The sequence below is a fragment of the Phyllobates terribilis genome, unplaced genomic scaffold (genome assembly GCF_046119375.1).
Source record: "Phyllobates terribilis strain yellow unplaced genomic scaffold, ASM4611937v1 Scaffold_9__5_contigs__length_417890890, whole genome shotgun sequence".
Classification (NCBI taxonomy): Eukaryota; Metazoa; Chordata; class Amphibia; order Anura; family Dendrobatidae; genus Phyllobates; species Phyllobates terribilis.
Window position 1 is genome coordinate 364,546,684 of NW_027362769.1, and position 17,006 is coordinate 364,563,689.

Here is a 17,006-nt window from a genome sequence, read left to right on the forward strand (position 1 = left end):
TAAGTAGAGGCCAAAAAATACATAGTTTGAGTACTTCATGCATGAACCGGCACATGGACATGAAGCATAAGTTGCAGTGGGAAGCTCAGTGTGCTACAATGCGGCCTAGCCGGCCGGGCCAACCACCGTCTGCCATATCTTGTGCATCCGCGGCCTCTTCATCCTCTGTGACTGGGGGGACAGCAGTCACACCTGTTTTGGGGCGCAGACCTGCCACCTCTTTACCCGCAACAGCCAGCGTGATTGGCAGGTCATCATTTTCTTTGGAGGTGGTAACACCAGCTGGTGTTGAGCGCTGTCCGACATCGATAGCACCACCTTTGGATCAAGGCAACCTAACATGTCCGCCTGCATCTTCCTCACAGACCGGCAGTTTGCCGGGGACACCCTTATCAACCCCGTCTAAGCACAATAGCCAGCCCTCGGTCCCTCAGATGTGGACAAGTAAAAGACCATTTCCTCCTAGCCATGAGAAAGCTAAGAGGTTGAATTTCACCATCTGCAAGCTCTTGGCTACAGAAATGCTGCCTTTCCGCCTGGTGGACACAGAGGATTTTCGAGACCTTATGTCCGTCGCAGTGCCCCAGTACCAGATGCCCAGTCGGCACTACTTCTCAAAGAAAGGTGTGCCTGCGCTCCACCAGCATGTCGCACACAACATCACCGCTTCTTTGAGAAACTCTGTGTGTGACAGGGTGCATTTCACCACAGACACTTGGACGACTAGGCATGGACAGGGGCGTTACATGTCGCTGACTGGGCACTGGGTAACTATGGTGACAGCAGGACAAGGGGCTGCTGTCCAAGTCTTGCCGTCCCCACGAGTTGTGCGTCAATCCTCTTTAGGTCAAAGTTCCTCCACTGCTTCTGCCTCCTCAACCTCCTCTCGGTCTTCCACCTGCACCCAAAGCCTGTCTGGTCATACCACAAGCTTTCTAACTGCGCAGAAGGGATCCTGCACACCTCCTTACTATGCTGGCAGTAGGGCTCAACGTCATCAGGCGGTTTTTACTTTGAAATGTCTGGGAAATGTGAGTCACACAGCTGAGGAGTTGTGGTCAGCTCTGGAGAACCAATTTCATGAATGGTTGTCTCCACTGGACCTGAAACCAGGGAAGGCCGTGTGCGACAATGCTGCAAACCTGGGTGCGGCCCTTCGCCGGGGCAATGTCACACACGTGCCTTGTATGGCTCACGTGTTGAACCTGGTTGTCCAGCAATTTTTAGCCCACTATCCCAGACTAGATGGCCTTCTGCAGAGGGCACGGTCGCTGTGTGCTCACTTCCGCCGTTCGCATCCCGCAGCTCAGCGACTTACATCTCTACAGAAGTCGTTGGGGCTGCCACTTCACCGGCTAAAATGCGATGTGCCTACCCGGTGGAATTCAACTCTGCACATGTTGCAGCGACTGTGGCAGCACCGACAAGCCCTGGTGCAATACGTTCTGACGTATAGCCTGGGCCAACGAGATCCGGAGGTGGGGCAAATCACGCTGGAGGAGTGGTCTCAGATCAGGGACCTATGCACCCTTGTGCACTGTTTTGAAATGGCGACGAAGATGTTTAGTGCTGACGATGCCATTATCAGCATGACTATTCCGGTGATTTACATGCTGGAGCACATGTTAAGCAGAATTCGGAGTCAGGTGGTGGCACAAGAGGAGGTGGAGGAAGTAGAGGAGGAGGAGTTGTATGCGGAAGGGCTAACGTCTGCAAGGTCCAGACGGTCGGCAGCACCAAGGCAGCAGGCATGTGAGGGTGGGGGAGATGGTTTTACCAGGGCGCATGGTAGCAGCCAAACTAGTGACGAAGGTGCAGGAGCCCAGGAAGGAGTGGAGGACGAACTGATGGAAGACTCATCAGATGAGGGAGACCTTGATCACATTTCTGTTGTGCGAGGTTGGGGGGAGAGGACAGAGGAAGGAAGCATGATTGTTACCTCGCCACCAACACAACAGGGACTTGGTGCTCCTGGATGCGCAACACACATGAGTGCCTTCTTGCTGCACTACCTGCAACATGACCCTCGAATTGTGAGAATTAGAAATAATCCTGACTACTGGGTTGCCACACTGTTAGATCCCCAGTACAAAAGTAAATTTGCAGAAATTATTCCTGCCATAGAAAGGGATGCACGCATGCAGGAGTATCAGCAGAGACTGTTGCAGAATCTTACATGTGCTTTTCCACAAAACACCAGTGGTGCACGTAGTGAATCTCACAGTTCCAACTTGCCAACCGTGGGACCGTCAAGTGTTCAGCACTCAAACCGTAACAGAACCACAGTATCTGCTGGTAACATCAATTTTGCGGAATCATTTCACCACTTTTTTAGCCCATCCTTTGCAAGGCCACAGGAGACAAGAAGTCTGACACATAGTCAACACCTAGAGACGATGGTACAGGAGTATCTCCAAGTAAACATTGGAGCCATGACTGTGTCACTGGACCCTTGCTCTTTTTGGGCTTCCAATCTGGATAAATGGCCGGAGCTAGCCACTTACGCCTTGGAGATCTTGTCATGCCCCGCAGCCAGCGTTCTGTCTGAACGTGTGTTCAGCGCTGCTGGTGGTGTGCTGACAGATAAGCGCACGCGGCTCTCCACTGATAATGTAGACAGACTCACGTTCATAAAGATGAACAAATCATGGATCCGAAACGACTTTTCTACCCCTGTGTCATCCTTGGGAGAGTAAAAGCTTGATGATTGGTTAAAATCACCCTACCAACCATTTTAAGCTTTCAAATTACTAATCATGTTTATCTGTATCTTGACTGGAAAATAATTTGGGCTTTGTAGCAGTGTGCAGCACTGATTCTATTAGGCCATCTATAATAAGCTCCACCAGATTTAAAATTACTAATCATGTTTATGTGTATCTTGGCTGGAAAATAATTTGGGCTTTGTAGCAGTGTGCAGTACTGATTCTATTAGGCCATCTATACTAAGCTCCACCAGATTTAAAACTACTAATCATGTTTATCTGTACCTTGGCTGGAAAATAATTTGGGCTTTGTAGCAGTGTGCAGCAATGATTCTTTTAGGCCATCTATACTAAGCTCCACCAGATTTAAAATTAATAATAATTTTTAGCAGCATCTAGCCCGGAAAATAATTTTGGGGCTCCGAGATGCGCAAGACACGTAAGTGCCTTCTTGCTGCACTACCTGCAACATGACCCTCATATTGTCAGAATTCGAAGTAATCCTGACTACTGGGTTGCCACACTCTTAGATCCCCCAAACTTTTCGATCAACCTTTTCATTTTAATAAAGACCAAAAAAATGGTCATTTTTGAAATTATAAGCATTAGCAGGTTATTAGAAACTGAAATCAAACAGTTTTCAACTCAAAACTTTATTCTAGGTGATGTTACATTTTCACATAGGACCCCTTGTTCGAAAGGAGCTTCTGAACTCTCTCGTCCATTGAATTTGTCAGGTTTTGGATGGTTTCTGCTTCAATTGTTTTGCATGAGGACAGAATACCCTCCCAGAGCTGTTGCTTAGATGTGAACTGCCTCCCGCCATCATAGACACTCCTTTTGATGATGCTCCAGAGGTTCTGAATGGGGTAGAGGTCAGGGGAGCATGGGGGTCACACCATAAGTTTGTCCCCTTTTATGCCCATATCAGCCAGAGATGCAGATGTTTTATGTGCAGCATGAGATGGTGCATTATCATGCATAAAAATGATCTTGCTGTGGAATACACGGTTCTTCTTCTTGAACCATGGCAGGAAGTGCTGTTTGAGAAACTCCACATACATTATGGAGTTCATCTTTACCCCTTCAGGGATCCTAAAGGGGCCGACAATCTCTCTCCCCATGATTCCAGCCCAAAACATTACTCCACCTCCTCCTTGTTGGCGTGGGGTGTCCATCAACCAGCCATCCTCCACTCCATCCATCTGGACCATAGAGCGTTGCACGGCACTCATCCGTGAACAAAACAGTTTTGAAATCAGTCTTCATGTAATGTTTGGCCCACTGGAGCCGTTTCTGCTTGTGTGAAGTGGATAGAGGAGGTCGACAGGATGGCGTATGCACAGCTGCAAACCTCTGAAGGACCCTGCATCTTGTTGTTCGGGGGACGTTGGAGGCACCAGCAGTTTCAAAAACTTGTCTGCTGCTATGACAAGGCTTTTTTGCCGCTGCTCTTTTAACCTGACGTAATTGCCTATAGGAAAGAGTCCTCAATTTGCCCTTATCAGCACGCACACGTGTGTACTGTGAATCAGCTACATACTTCTTGATTGCCAAGACACTTCATCCTGATCATCGCACAATGTTGATTGTAGTCATGCCTTGACCTAAACACTCCACAATTTGTTGCTTCTCAGCAGCCGACACATCCTTTTTCTTTCCCATTTTGGCAGAAAATGTAGGCTGCTTAATAATGTGGGACAGCCTTCTTAAGTAGTCTTGCCTTTCATTGGACACACCTGCCAAACTAATTAGCACAGGTGTCTGAAATTGCTTACAGTGATATAAAGAGCCCAGACACACATCACCATCAATGAGTTTAACTGACAAACAAACAAATTCTTCCCTTATCACTCCTAAACACTTTTTGCATAATAATTTGGAACACAGTGTACATGTGCTTTTCCACAAAACACCAGTGGTTCACGTAGTGAATCTTACAGTTCTAACTTGCCAACCGTGGTCTGTATGGAGTTGTTCAATAAAGGGCCCAAAATTAAGATAACATAGATGGGAGAGGTCTCTATGAATAGGAATTCCTAAGTATTTGATACCCTGTGAGGGCCAGGCAAAGGGAAAGTTGGACTGGATGGAATCCTGCATGGATTTGGGGAGGGAGACATCGAGGGCCTCAGACTTCGCTGCATTGATTTTAAAATTTGACCATGTAACAAAGTGATCTATTTCAGCCATAACAGCATGGATGGATATATGTGATTGAGTGATATATACTAGAACATCATCAGAAAATAGAGAGCACTTGTACTCGGTGCCTCCCACCTCAATTCACCTAATATTGGGGTTATGGCGAATTGATGAGAACAGGTGCTCCGTCACTAGGATGTATAAGAGAGGGGACAGAGGACATCCCTGCCTTGTCCCATTGGTGATTGTGAAAGGTGATGAAAATGTTCTGATGCACCCCCTGGGCCTTGGGACACCCGGAGCCGGACCCTTTTTGGTGGATGCTGGTGGTTGTAGTCTCCGTGGCGGCGACCCGGTTCCGTGGCTCAGGGCGGTCAAACCAGTGGCGGAACTATTTATGTGGTTTTGATGTTTAAATGTCCGACTACGCCACCCGTGGATTGCGGTCAGAGTGAACCGCCACTGCAGGGCAGACCGCTGAGGCTGGTGTTGTGGGTGCAGCAGAGCGTAGCATAACTCCCCACGGGAGGAGTATAGCCTCAGGGCAGTGTATGCGGAGGATGGGGGGGATGGTGCAGGGCAGCAGCAGTAACGACACGGAGTCAGTGATGCAGTCCAGGGCCTTTACTCACAGTTCTTATTATCCAGACCACGTCTGCAGGTAACGGCTGCCCACGTCGTACTGTGCTCACCAGGTGAGGGGCTCAGACAACTCCCAGATAACTTTGGAGCGCTTCACAGGACCCCCTTTGTGTGTCCTTTGTCTGGCCTTTCTTACCAACCCTTCTGTCCGGCTGCCTCGGGCCTCCTCTTGGTAAACTTGGCGCCAGTTTCCCTGACCCTATGTGGTGCCTTCCTAGCGGGTGTAGCGAGGGGCTGCACCACATAAAATGTCACAGCCTCCGGTTTGTAGCTGAGGGTCGTTTCCTGCCTCCACTAGTTTCGGGGAGCGGTCTCCCCCTTTGGCCTGACCCCTCCACGCAGGTGGATTCGGGCGTGCGGTGGCGACTCGCCCGTCCGCACCACTGGGATCCCTTCGTTCCTCGTTCCTGGAGCCTTCTCCACTCCTCTTCCTTCCTTCTCCCTCTTCCAGACCTGGGCCTCTGTTACTAGGCCCGCCTCCGGAGCAGAGCTCATGCAGAGCCCCTGCTCCCTGTCACTTCTGCTCAGACTTCTCTGCACTGAACTAAGATGGTGCCCACCTTTTATACTCCCTTCTCAATGCACCCAGGAACTGCTTCCTCCCTGCTCCTGCACTACAGGGTTCCCCTTCCTCAGTGTTCCTTCCCCCCACTCCAGCCAGGGACAGGGACTGTCGTGCCCATCTCAGGGGCATATTGGTCGCCCTGCCCCACGGCAATGTGGTGTAATTCATGCAGGTGTCGGGTCCTGATCCACACTCCATCCTTACCTGAGAGTGAGATATCACACCTCTGGGTGAGGTGCAATACCTCTGTAGCAACCGAGCCCTCAGGGTGCTACAGTTCCATTTATCTTTAGCCTAGGTGACGTATTGCAATACAGGGCCGTGATTTTGGCTATAAAAGGGTCCCCTAGACCCCTACACCAAGCTTTTTAAGAGAATCATATATGGCGTGCCAGGAGACTCTATGGAATGCTTTCTCAGCATCCAACGAGAGTATCTAATTACAAATTTTTAACTGCATCTAGCCCAGGAAATACTTTGTGCCTAGTAGCAGTGTCTGCTAGTCAGCGGATTATCCCGGCTGTTAAGCAAGCTACACCACCTGTAGTTTGGACACTTAATTTTTTCAAAGGAAATGCTTCGGGACCACGGGATACTCAGTGAAGAGCATCAGGAGGCACCCCAAGGCATAGGGGGTGGGACTGGCAGTAGGATGCCTTGCGGTGGACAGCCGAGCTCGATCCTTATAAAAGCTTTTTAACTGCAGCAGCTTTAGTGGACGCTACTGGAGCTGGAATTACGCGGCTGCTGGCATGAGACTTGCCCTCCAATAGATCCTTGTAAATGGATTTAAAGTGTATTCATTCAAATTAGAGAGACAATTTAAATTAAAAAGCTTAGAGCTGCCTCCACCACAGGGGGGCTCGCTCGACCCACCAGCGGACAGGCACCAGTATTGGGAGAGGGGGGCTGGTCGTCAGGGTTCACCGCGGCTCTGGCACAAACGGAGGTGACACGGAGGTGGCACGGGCAGGAGCGGACTGGCCGTGTCGGCTTCTCACTTTTTGGATTTTAGAAGGGCATGACATGCCTATATCTGTGTCTCCCCCTCCTTTTACTCCTCCACCTCTTTTCTTTTCGCATGACTATATGTACTTGTCACTTTTCCATGTGTTAGTTGTGTCTTCTGAGCAGTTTGTCAGCTTTTGGACACCTTTGAAGGTGTTTTCTATGTGTTTCTATGTGTTTTTGTTTGCCTGCCATTGGTTTTAACGGTGTTCGAAGGTGTTCGACGAACAGTTCGACGAACAGTTCGGCGAACACACGGGTGTTCGACGAACCGAACCGAACTCGAACACTACGGGGGTGGCTCAACACTAGTACCTACACTTATACTTATTTATCTATTCTTAAATTTACCTATACTTTCTTACCTATACTTATCTTTTCTTACTTATACTTATTCTTTCTTACGTATTTTAATCTATATTTATCACTTATAGTTATCGATGCGGAGGTCCCTGATGATGTTGGACATCCGATCTTCTGCTGTTCTCTGCATTAACTTCTGGAAGCTCAGGTATGCAGCTTGCTCTGATATTATTGAGCAGGTGTCTTGTTGAGGGTTTTCTAGTTGACAAATGAAAACCCTCTGAACACGGCCTGGTCCTCTGGTGTTATAGATAATGTAGCCTCTGCCGCTTGGATCTTGTCAAGCTTAAAAGCACGGAACTTTGGTTTAGGCTTAGTTAGCTATAGAAAAGATGCAGAAAAAAAGTCATGGTGAAAATTGGTAACTAATAGTGTTGAGCGATACCTTCCGATATCAGGAAATATCGGATCGGATTGGATCTGGCCGATACTCAAAAAGTATCGGATATCGCCGATTCCGATACCGGAAACCAATGCAAGTCAATGGGACACAAATATCGGAATGAAAATAAACCCTTTCTTTCCTTGTAGGTTAATTCTACATGAAGGAAAACAACTAACAATAATGTAGAATGTATTGGGGGAAGTGGTTGCCCAAATCGATGGGAACAGTGCTCACAGTGAAACATGAAAAGCCGGCAATTCAGCAGTGGCATACACCGGTACCCGACAATTTAGAACAGAAAGAATAGAGCTTCACACATAGATTAGATAGATAGAAACATGTCAGTCACATATATAATAAACACAGTGACAGTGTTGGTTACTGTAATTGTCATTTAGTGTAAAGGATTTATTTTAAAAAATAATAGTGCTTTCATGCACCATCTCTTTAAAAAAGCCGGCCGGCAATTCAGCAGCGGTACTCGAAAATTTAGAACAGAAAGATAGAGCATCGCACATAGATTAGATAGATAGAATCATGTCAGTCACATATATAATAAGTACAGTGACAGTGTTGGTTACTGTACTTGTCATTTAGTGTTAAAATAAAGGATTTATTAAAAAAAAATTGGCGTGGGGTTCCCCGTAATTTTAGTCTCTAGCCGAGGTTAAGCAGACGGCTGGGGCAGATGTTTGAAGTCTGGGAAGGGGGTAATACCCATGGAGCTTCCCAGGCTACTAATATCAGCCCCCAGCTGAATACCTAGCCTTTACTAGCTATTAAAATGGGGGACCCCCCAAAAAAATGACGTGGGGTCCCCCCTATTTTAATAGCTAGCAAAGGCTAGGCAGACAGCTGGGGGCTGATATTAATAGCCCAGGAAGGGTGCCATGAATATTGGCCCCCTCCTAGGCTAGAAACACCAGCTGTCAGTCGCCCCAGAAATGGCGCATCCATAGGATGTGCCAATTCTGGCACTTAGCCTCGCTCTTCCCACTGCCCTGTAGCGGTGGCAGTGGGGTAATAGGGTTGGGGTTGATGTCAGCTAATAATGCCAGCTGACATCAAGCCCAGGTTAGTAATGGAGAGGCGTCTATAAGACACCCCCATTACTAACCCCATAGTCAAAGTTACAAAAAAACACAAACACCCAGAATAAAGTCCTTTAATTTAAATAAACACGCAATTCTTTATTGTTCTAAATTAAACCATAGTTACCGTATCGCCCATTCCAGCTGAAGCCAACGATCTCCTGCAATAAAAGAAAAATAATAAACGAACATCATCCTTACCTTTCCATGGTTCCCACGACAGCTTCAGCTCTGTTGCATCGAGATGACAGGCTGGAGCGCAGCAGAACGCTGCCATCCAGCCTGTCATCCCGCAGACACTGAGAAGCGCAGGCATGTGTAACATACCTGGCGGTGCCCTTGCATGGTGGTCCATCTCCCACTGTGCAAGAGCGCGCACTTGATCTCCAGTCCAGAATGTCTCTCTGGCTTCCCTCCATGCTGTCTGTTTGTGTCTGTTTCTGCTGCTTAAGGGCGGCGCCCGATCACTTCCTGCTTTTTGTACCTGCTTTGGGTCACACCCCTTGTGCGTCCTCAGCCTATTGCTGTCTGTCACCTGGTATATAACCCAGCTGCTCCAATCAATCCCTGCCTGAGCATTGTGCTTCATTCAGTGTGTGCTTGCACTCTGAAGGTGCCAGGTCTCGTTCTGTGTTTCTCTTGTCTGCCTATCCTGGAGGCTGTATTTCCAGGCCTGTCTGAACACGCTCCTAGCCTGTTCCCCCCGCCTTCTAGGGGCTGATTACCTAGACCCGCTCCTGTATCTTGTCTGTCCTGTCTGAACACGCTCCTAGCCTGTTCCTCCCGCCTTCTAGGGGCCGATTACCTAGACCCGCTCCAGTATCTTGTCTGTCCTGTCTGAACACGCTCCTTGCCTGTTCGTCCCGCCTCTCTGGGGGCCGTATTCCCAGACCCGCTCCTGTATCCCGCTGCAGTGTCGGTCTCTTCCGTACACTCAGTTCCAGTCTGAACTCTCTCCTATCCATTACCTGTTTTGCCTCTATGTCCGTTCCTTTCCTTTTTCTGCAGAGTCTGAACTCGTACCTAACTCCTGCTTGTTGTCTCTGTACTCCCGTTTGTGAGTTTGTGGTCCACTCGCTGCTTCACTGCGGGTGTCTGGCTCTGCCTTTCCCTTCCTGTCTGTTCCGTGTGAACAGAGCCCTGTCCGTCCTGCTCTAACTCCTTGCTCACTGCTCCGGCAGCCTTGCTCCGCTCTGACCCTTTTGCTCACTGCTCTAGGCGGCCTCGTCCTGCTCTGACTCCTTGCTCACTGCTCCGGCAGTCTCGCTCAGCTCTGACCCTTTGCTCACCACTCCTGGCGGTCTCGTCCTGCTCTGCTCTTGCTCACCGCTCCAGGCGGTCTCGTCCTGCTCTGCTCTTGCTCACCGCTCCAGGCGGTCTCGTCCTGCTCTACTCTTGCTCACCGCTCCAGGTGGTCTCGTCCTGCTCTGCTCTTGCTCACCGCTCCAGGCGGTCTCGTCCTGCTCTGCTCTTGCTCACCGCTCCAGGCGGTCTCGTCCTGCTCTGCTCTTGCTCACCGCTCCAGGCGGTCTCGCTCACCGCTCCAGGCGGTCTCGTCCTGCCCTGCTCTTGCTCACCGCTCCAGGCGGTCTCGTCCTGCCTGCTCTCGCTCACCTCTCTGGGCGGCCTCACTCTGCTGTGTTTGTCCGCCACATCTGTGGTTCTGTTCCAGAGTCCCAGTGTGTACTGGGTCCTATCCCGCCTGTGTTCCTACCTGCTAGTGCCTTCCTGTCTGCACTCTAGCCGTGCTTGCCTGTACCCCCCTGCCTGCATACCCGCCTGCCTGCATACCAGTCGTGCCTGCCTATTCCCACCAGTCTGTGTGCCAGCCTAACCAGTCTGTTCCTGTATTCCCCTGTGTGGGTCAACAGCCGTGTCCGGGGTCTGTCCTGGAGTAGCACCTGGTCCCTCTGCTCGGTTCCTCCTTGGTGCACTGGCGTCATATGCCGTCGTGCGACCCTGGTCGGATCGGGTGAATACCTAGTTACGCCCCTCCAGGCATTCACTCTCCGGCACGGTCCAGTGGAATCACACGCACACGCCGCTCAGCCCGGGCGTGTGCAATACAGCATGCTTGCGCTCCTCAGTGTCTCGCTGTGACGGTATCCTCCCAGGCTAGAAACACCAGCCGTCAGCCGCCCCAGAAATGGCGCATCCATAGGATGCGGTGAGCAAGCAGAACAGAACAAAACCGCAGGTGCGGTGGACAAGGCAGGGCAGAGCGAAACCGCAAGTGCGGTGGATAAGGCAGAGCAGAGGAGAACCGCCGGAGCGGTGGGCTAGGCAGAGCAGAGCGAAACCGCCGGAGCGGTGAGCAAGCCGAGCAGAACAGGGCTGATGGTGCAGGCAGAGAGGACAGGGGTCTGTTCACATGGAACAGACTGAAAGATACAGGAAGATGGCTAGAACACAGGAGGTAGATACGGAGGAAGGGAAAAGGGACAAGCAGAACCAGATACACACAAGGTACTTACAATGAAGTAGCGAGTGGACACAAAACTCACAAACAGAAGTACAGAGACAACGAGTAGGAGTTAGGTGCTGGTTCAGACACTTCAGGAAAAGGGAGGGTATGGACATAGAGACAAAACAGGTAAGAGGCTAAGAGACAGTTCAGACAGGAACTGATACTGCAACGAGATACAGGAACGAGCCTGGGTATACAGGCCCCAGGGTGGCGGAAATGGACTAGAAGTCACAGATAACAGGCCTGGGTATGCAGCCCCCAAGGTGGCGGAAACAGACAAGATACAGGACAAGAACTGGCAACTCAGAGGCAAGGAGCGCACTGAAAGTTTGTGTTGCTCAGGCACCTCCTTCTGGGTGGAGGGGGTTTAAATATCCAGTGACTCACAGCAATAGGCTGGAGACGCATTAGGGGTGCACCCACAGCAGCTATAAGAATCAGGAAGTAACCAGGCCGCCGCACTAAGCAGTCAGTCAAGAGACATGCACACAGCATGAACTGGAGCAAGGTTTGCAGGCTGGACAGATGGGTAAGATTGCGGTCTTGCATGGTGAGAGGTGGTGCACTATGCAAGCATGCCGCCAGGGATGTTACATTACCGCCCCACCTTTACGCCCCCTCTTCTTCAGGCCTGCAAAGGTCTTCTGCAGAGAATTTGGAGGCCAATCCTTCTCTTCAAAAGGGTTACCTCTTCTGTCCACTAGAGGAAACGAAACTGGTCTCATCATCGTGGTGACTAGGATGCTTCCTCCTATCAAGCCATCCTCAGCAACAGATGAAGTGGGTGAAGTACCAGGAACAGCACACAGGAAAGTCTCTCTCCATTTGTTATCAGGTAACACCCTGGTGGATTCAGGAGACAACTGGAGGTCCTCCGCCTGGTTGGAGGGGTGCAGAGACTCGGGGGTAACCACCGTCTTGACGTATACTTTGCCAAGCTTACTGGAAGAAGTGGGTGGCGTACCAGGTACCGGGTGTAGGAAAGTCTCTCTCTGTTTACCAGGTAGCACCCTGGGGAATTCAGGAGTCAACTGGAGGTCCTCCACCTGGTTGGAGGGGTGCAGAAACTTGGGGGTAACCACCGCCATGAAGTACACTTTGCCAAGCTTACTGGAAGAAGTGGGCGGTGTGCCATGTACCGGATGTAGGAAAGTCTCTCTCCGTTTATCAGGTAGCACTCTGGGGAATTCAGGAGACAACTGGAGGTCCTTCGCCTGGTTGGAGGGGTGCAGAGACTCGGGGGTAATCACTGCTTCAAAGTACACTTTGCCTGGCTTACTGGATTAAGTGGGCAAAGTACCAGGTACAGGATGTAGGAAAGTCTCTCTCCATTTATCAGGTAGCACCCCGGGGAATTCAGGAGACAACTAGAGGTCCTCCGCCTGGTTGGAGGGGTGCAGAGACTCAGGGGTACTCACTGCTTCAAAGTACACTTTGCCAGTCCTACTGGATGAAGTGGGCTAAGTACCAGGTACAGGGTACAGAAAAGTCTCTCTCCATTTGTTTCAGATAGCACCCCGGAGGATTTAGGAGGCAACTGGGGTTCCTCCGCCTGGTTGGAGGTGTGCCGAGACTTGGAGGTAGCCACCGCCTTCATGGACTTAAGGCCAGATTTATTATAGACGGGGGGTCCTTGCTTCGGGACCATCTTCAATCTGGTTTCAGAGATGACATGTCTGTGAGGTGGGGCGGTACCTGAAGCCAGATCATTGGTACAATCGTCGAGACTGTGTGGGGACATCGCCTCCGCTTCTCTTCCTTCGGAGACTTCAGCACACAGCGAGTCAGCGACTAGCAGATCTGGTGAAGAAGAAGAAGAAACTGCTGACTGTCCTGAAGATATGGGGACTGGACACCCCTTGTACCTTAGCAGTCCCCCAGGATACACCATTCAGGATCTCCTGACCAGAACGGGCACTAGATCTCTCGGCTCTGGACGACCTGTGGGTAAGCCAGTCAGCACCTGGAATGTGAGCTTCTTCATGTGTAATGCTCCAATCTGGAGCTTAATTTGTACAGACATATTTTGACTGTTTCTGAGTAGGGCTCGTCCTTCTGCTGACAATGCCCAAACCGGCTTCTGGAGTTGTCGGACGGGAATCGGACACTGACTCTTCAAGGCTTTAAGCCCAAAACTTCCGGTTAATCCGAGGCCTTCACTTGCCACGGAGACTGTCATGGTCATCTGTGGAGAGGAAACACTAACGCCAAGGGCAGCCTCTCCTACAGGCCTAATGTCTTGGGATTCTCCAACCTTCGCTGGGCAAAGACCATCAGGGGGTCCCAACCAACCACAGCGGGACCGCAATTCGATTTTGTGATTGAGTTCTGGCCTCTGCTTTGCCTGACGAACATAGTCATCCTTCATGTATTCAGTGTGGATAGCTGCCTTTACAGGCTGGGAAACAGGAGGTCTTTGGGAGGACAGAACCTGGCGTGATGGTTTACCTCTACGTCTTGCATGTCTGGACTGCCTCTTGAGGTTGGGAAGAGAATTATTCTGTGGAACATAGTCATCCTTTCTGGATTCTGGGTGGGCAGCAGTTTCTTCAGGCTGGAGAACTGGTAGGCTACATACACACATTACCCATCGGGGCTGCTCTAGCATATTGGGAAGGGAAGCTTTAGCAGAGGCTTCAGGATTAGGGTCATCGAAAACCATTAGAAGGCCACCAGGAAGGCCTGCAGGTTGAAGACGATAGGATCCCATGCTTCCCATAGGGGGGTGATCCATTTCAAGGCATCACCCGCTAGATAGGACATCAAAAATGCCACTTTAACCCGATCGGTAGGAAAATAGTGAGCATAGAACTTGAAATGCAGCATGCATTGCTCCACAAACGCACGGCTTCGTTTTGGATCCCCATAGTACCGTGGCAGATCCGCAGGAACGAGTGCTGATAGATCCATTTGGGCTGGTGCGTAAATCGCCAGGACCTCGGTTTGCGTAAAAATTTTTTCTTGGTGCACGTATTCGCCAGACAGGGATTCAAATATCTCTGAGAGCAAAGGGCCGTGGGGCTCAACGGGAACCATGGCCTGAGCAAACTGTTACGCTCGCGCCCGGACTGACTGGCGTGAGCGTGGTTAGTGATCCCACTGTACCATGAGCCGAGGAGTTCCTGGAGGGGCGTAACTAAGTATCAACAGGATCCGACCAAGGTCGCACGGCGGCTCAGTCGACTCCGTGAACCAAGCAGAAACCGAGCAGAGGGACCAGGTGCTACTCCAGGTCTGACCCCAGTCACAGCTGTTGACCCACACCGGGGAATGCAGGAACAGGTAGGAAGGACTGGCGTACAGACAAGTGGGTATTGGCAGGCACGGCTGGTATGCAGACAGGTGGGTACTGGTAAGCACGGCTGGTATGCAGACAGGTGTGTACTGGCAAGCACGGCTAGTATGCAGACAGGCAGGTACTAGCAGGTTGGAGCACAGGCTGGTTAGGGTCCAGTATAGACTGGGAGACAGGAACAGAGCCGCAGACGCGATAGACAAGCAGAGTAAAGCGAAACCGCCGGAGCGGAGGACAAGGCAGAGCAGAGCGGAACCACCGGAGCGGTGAACTAGGCAGAGCAGAGCGAAACCGCCGGAGTGGTGGACAAGGCAGAGCAGAGAGGAGTCGCCGGAGCGGTGGACAAGGCAGAGCGGAGCGAAACCGCAGGTGCGGTGGACAAGGTAGAGCAGAGAGGAACCGCCGGAGCGGTGGGCAAGGCAGAGCAGAGAGAAACCGCTGGCGCGGTGAGCAAGCAGAACAGAACAAAACCGCAGTTGCGGTAGACAAGGCAGAGCAGAACGAAACCGCCGGAGCGGTGGACAAGGCAGAGCAGAGAGGAACCGCCGGAGCAGTGGACAAGGCAGGGCAGAGCGAAACCGCAGGTGCAGTTGACTAGGCAGAGCAGAAAGGAACCGCCGGAGTGGTGGGCTAGGCAGAGCAGAGGAGAACCGCCGGAGCGGTAGGCTAGGCAGAGCAGAGTGGAACCGCCGGAGCAGTTGACTAGGCAGAGCAGAAAGGAACCGCCGGAGTGGTGGGCTAGGCAGAGCAGAGGTGAACCGCCGGAGCGGTAGGCTAGGCAGAGCAGAGTGGAACCGCCGGAGCGGTGGGCTAGGCAGAGCAGAGAGGAACCGCCAGAGTGGTGGGCAAGGCAGAGCACAGGAGAACCGCCGGAGCGGTGAGCAAGCAGAGCAGAACAGGGCTGACGGTGCAGGCAGAGAGGACAGGGCTCTGTTCACATGGAACAGACTGAAAGATACAGGAAGATGGCTAGAACCCAGGAGGTAGATACGGAGGAAGGGAAAAGGGACAAGCAGAACCAGATACACACAAGGTACTTACAATGAAGTAGCGAGTGGACACAAAACTCACAAACAGAAGTAAAGAGACAACGAGTAAGAGTTAGGTGCTGGTTCAGACACTGCAGGAAAAGGGAGGGTACGGACATAGAGACAAAACAGGTAACAGGCTAAGAGACAGTTCAGACAGGAACTGATACTGCAACGAGATACAGGAACAAGCCTGGGTATACAGCCCCCAGGGTGGCGGAAATGGACTAGAAGTCACAGATAACAGGCTTGGGTATATGGCCCCCAGGGTGGCGGAAACAGACTAGAAGTCATAGTTAACAGGCCTAGGTATGCAGCCCCCAGGGGGTAGAAACAGACAAGACACAGGACAAGACCTGGTAACTCAGAGGCAAGGAGCACACTGAAAGTTAGTGTGTTAGTGTTGCTCAGGCACCTCCTATTGGGTGGAGGGGGCTTAAATATCCAGTGACTCACAGTAATAGGCTGGAGATGCATTAGGGGTGCGCCCCCAGCAGCTAGAAGAATCAGGAAGTAACCGGGCCGCCGCCCTAAGAAGTCAGTCAAGAGACATGCACACAGCATGAACTGGAGCAAAGTTTGAAGGCTGGACTGATGGGTTAGATTGCGGTCTTGCATGGTGGAAGGTGGTGCACTATGCAAGCATGCCGCCAGGGATGTTACACTACTTAATCAAGAGATAAAAAGGATCTTTCATAATTATGCACCATAAATGAAATTAATAAATGATATGAAAAATCAGAATGAATGTAATATATTCGATTGTGACAACACTCAGCTCAGTGTGCTACCAGCTCAAACTTAACCCCTTCGGGTGATTTTCAGTTTTTCCTCCCTTCTTACAAGAGCCATAACATTTTTATTTTTCCTTCCACATAACCGTATGGGGGCTTGTTTATTGCAGGATGAGCAGTAGTTTTGAATGACGCAATTCATTTTATCATGTGATGCACTTGAAAATGGTAAAAAAAATTCCAAGCATGTTTAAATTGCAAAAAAAGTGCAATTTTACAATTTTTGTTTTATTTACCATGTTAACTATATGGTAAATCTGACCTGGCAATATGATTATCCAGGTGAGTACAATTACGCAGATACCAAACACATGATGACATTTTTATTGATATCATTTTGAGGCAGATACAATGTTTTGATCACCTTTTATTGCATTTTATTACAATGTTGCGGCGGCCAAAAAAACTTAATTCTGGTGTTTTGATTTTTTCTTTGTTACGCCGTTTATTGATCAGATTAATTTTATATTTTGAGTGATCAGACTTTTACAAACACAGCAATACAGAGATACCAGATA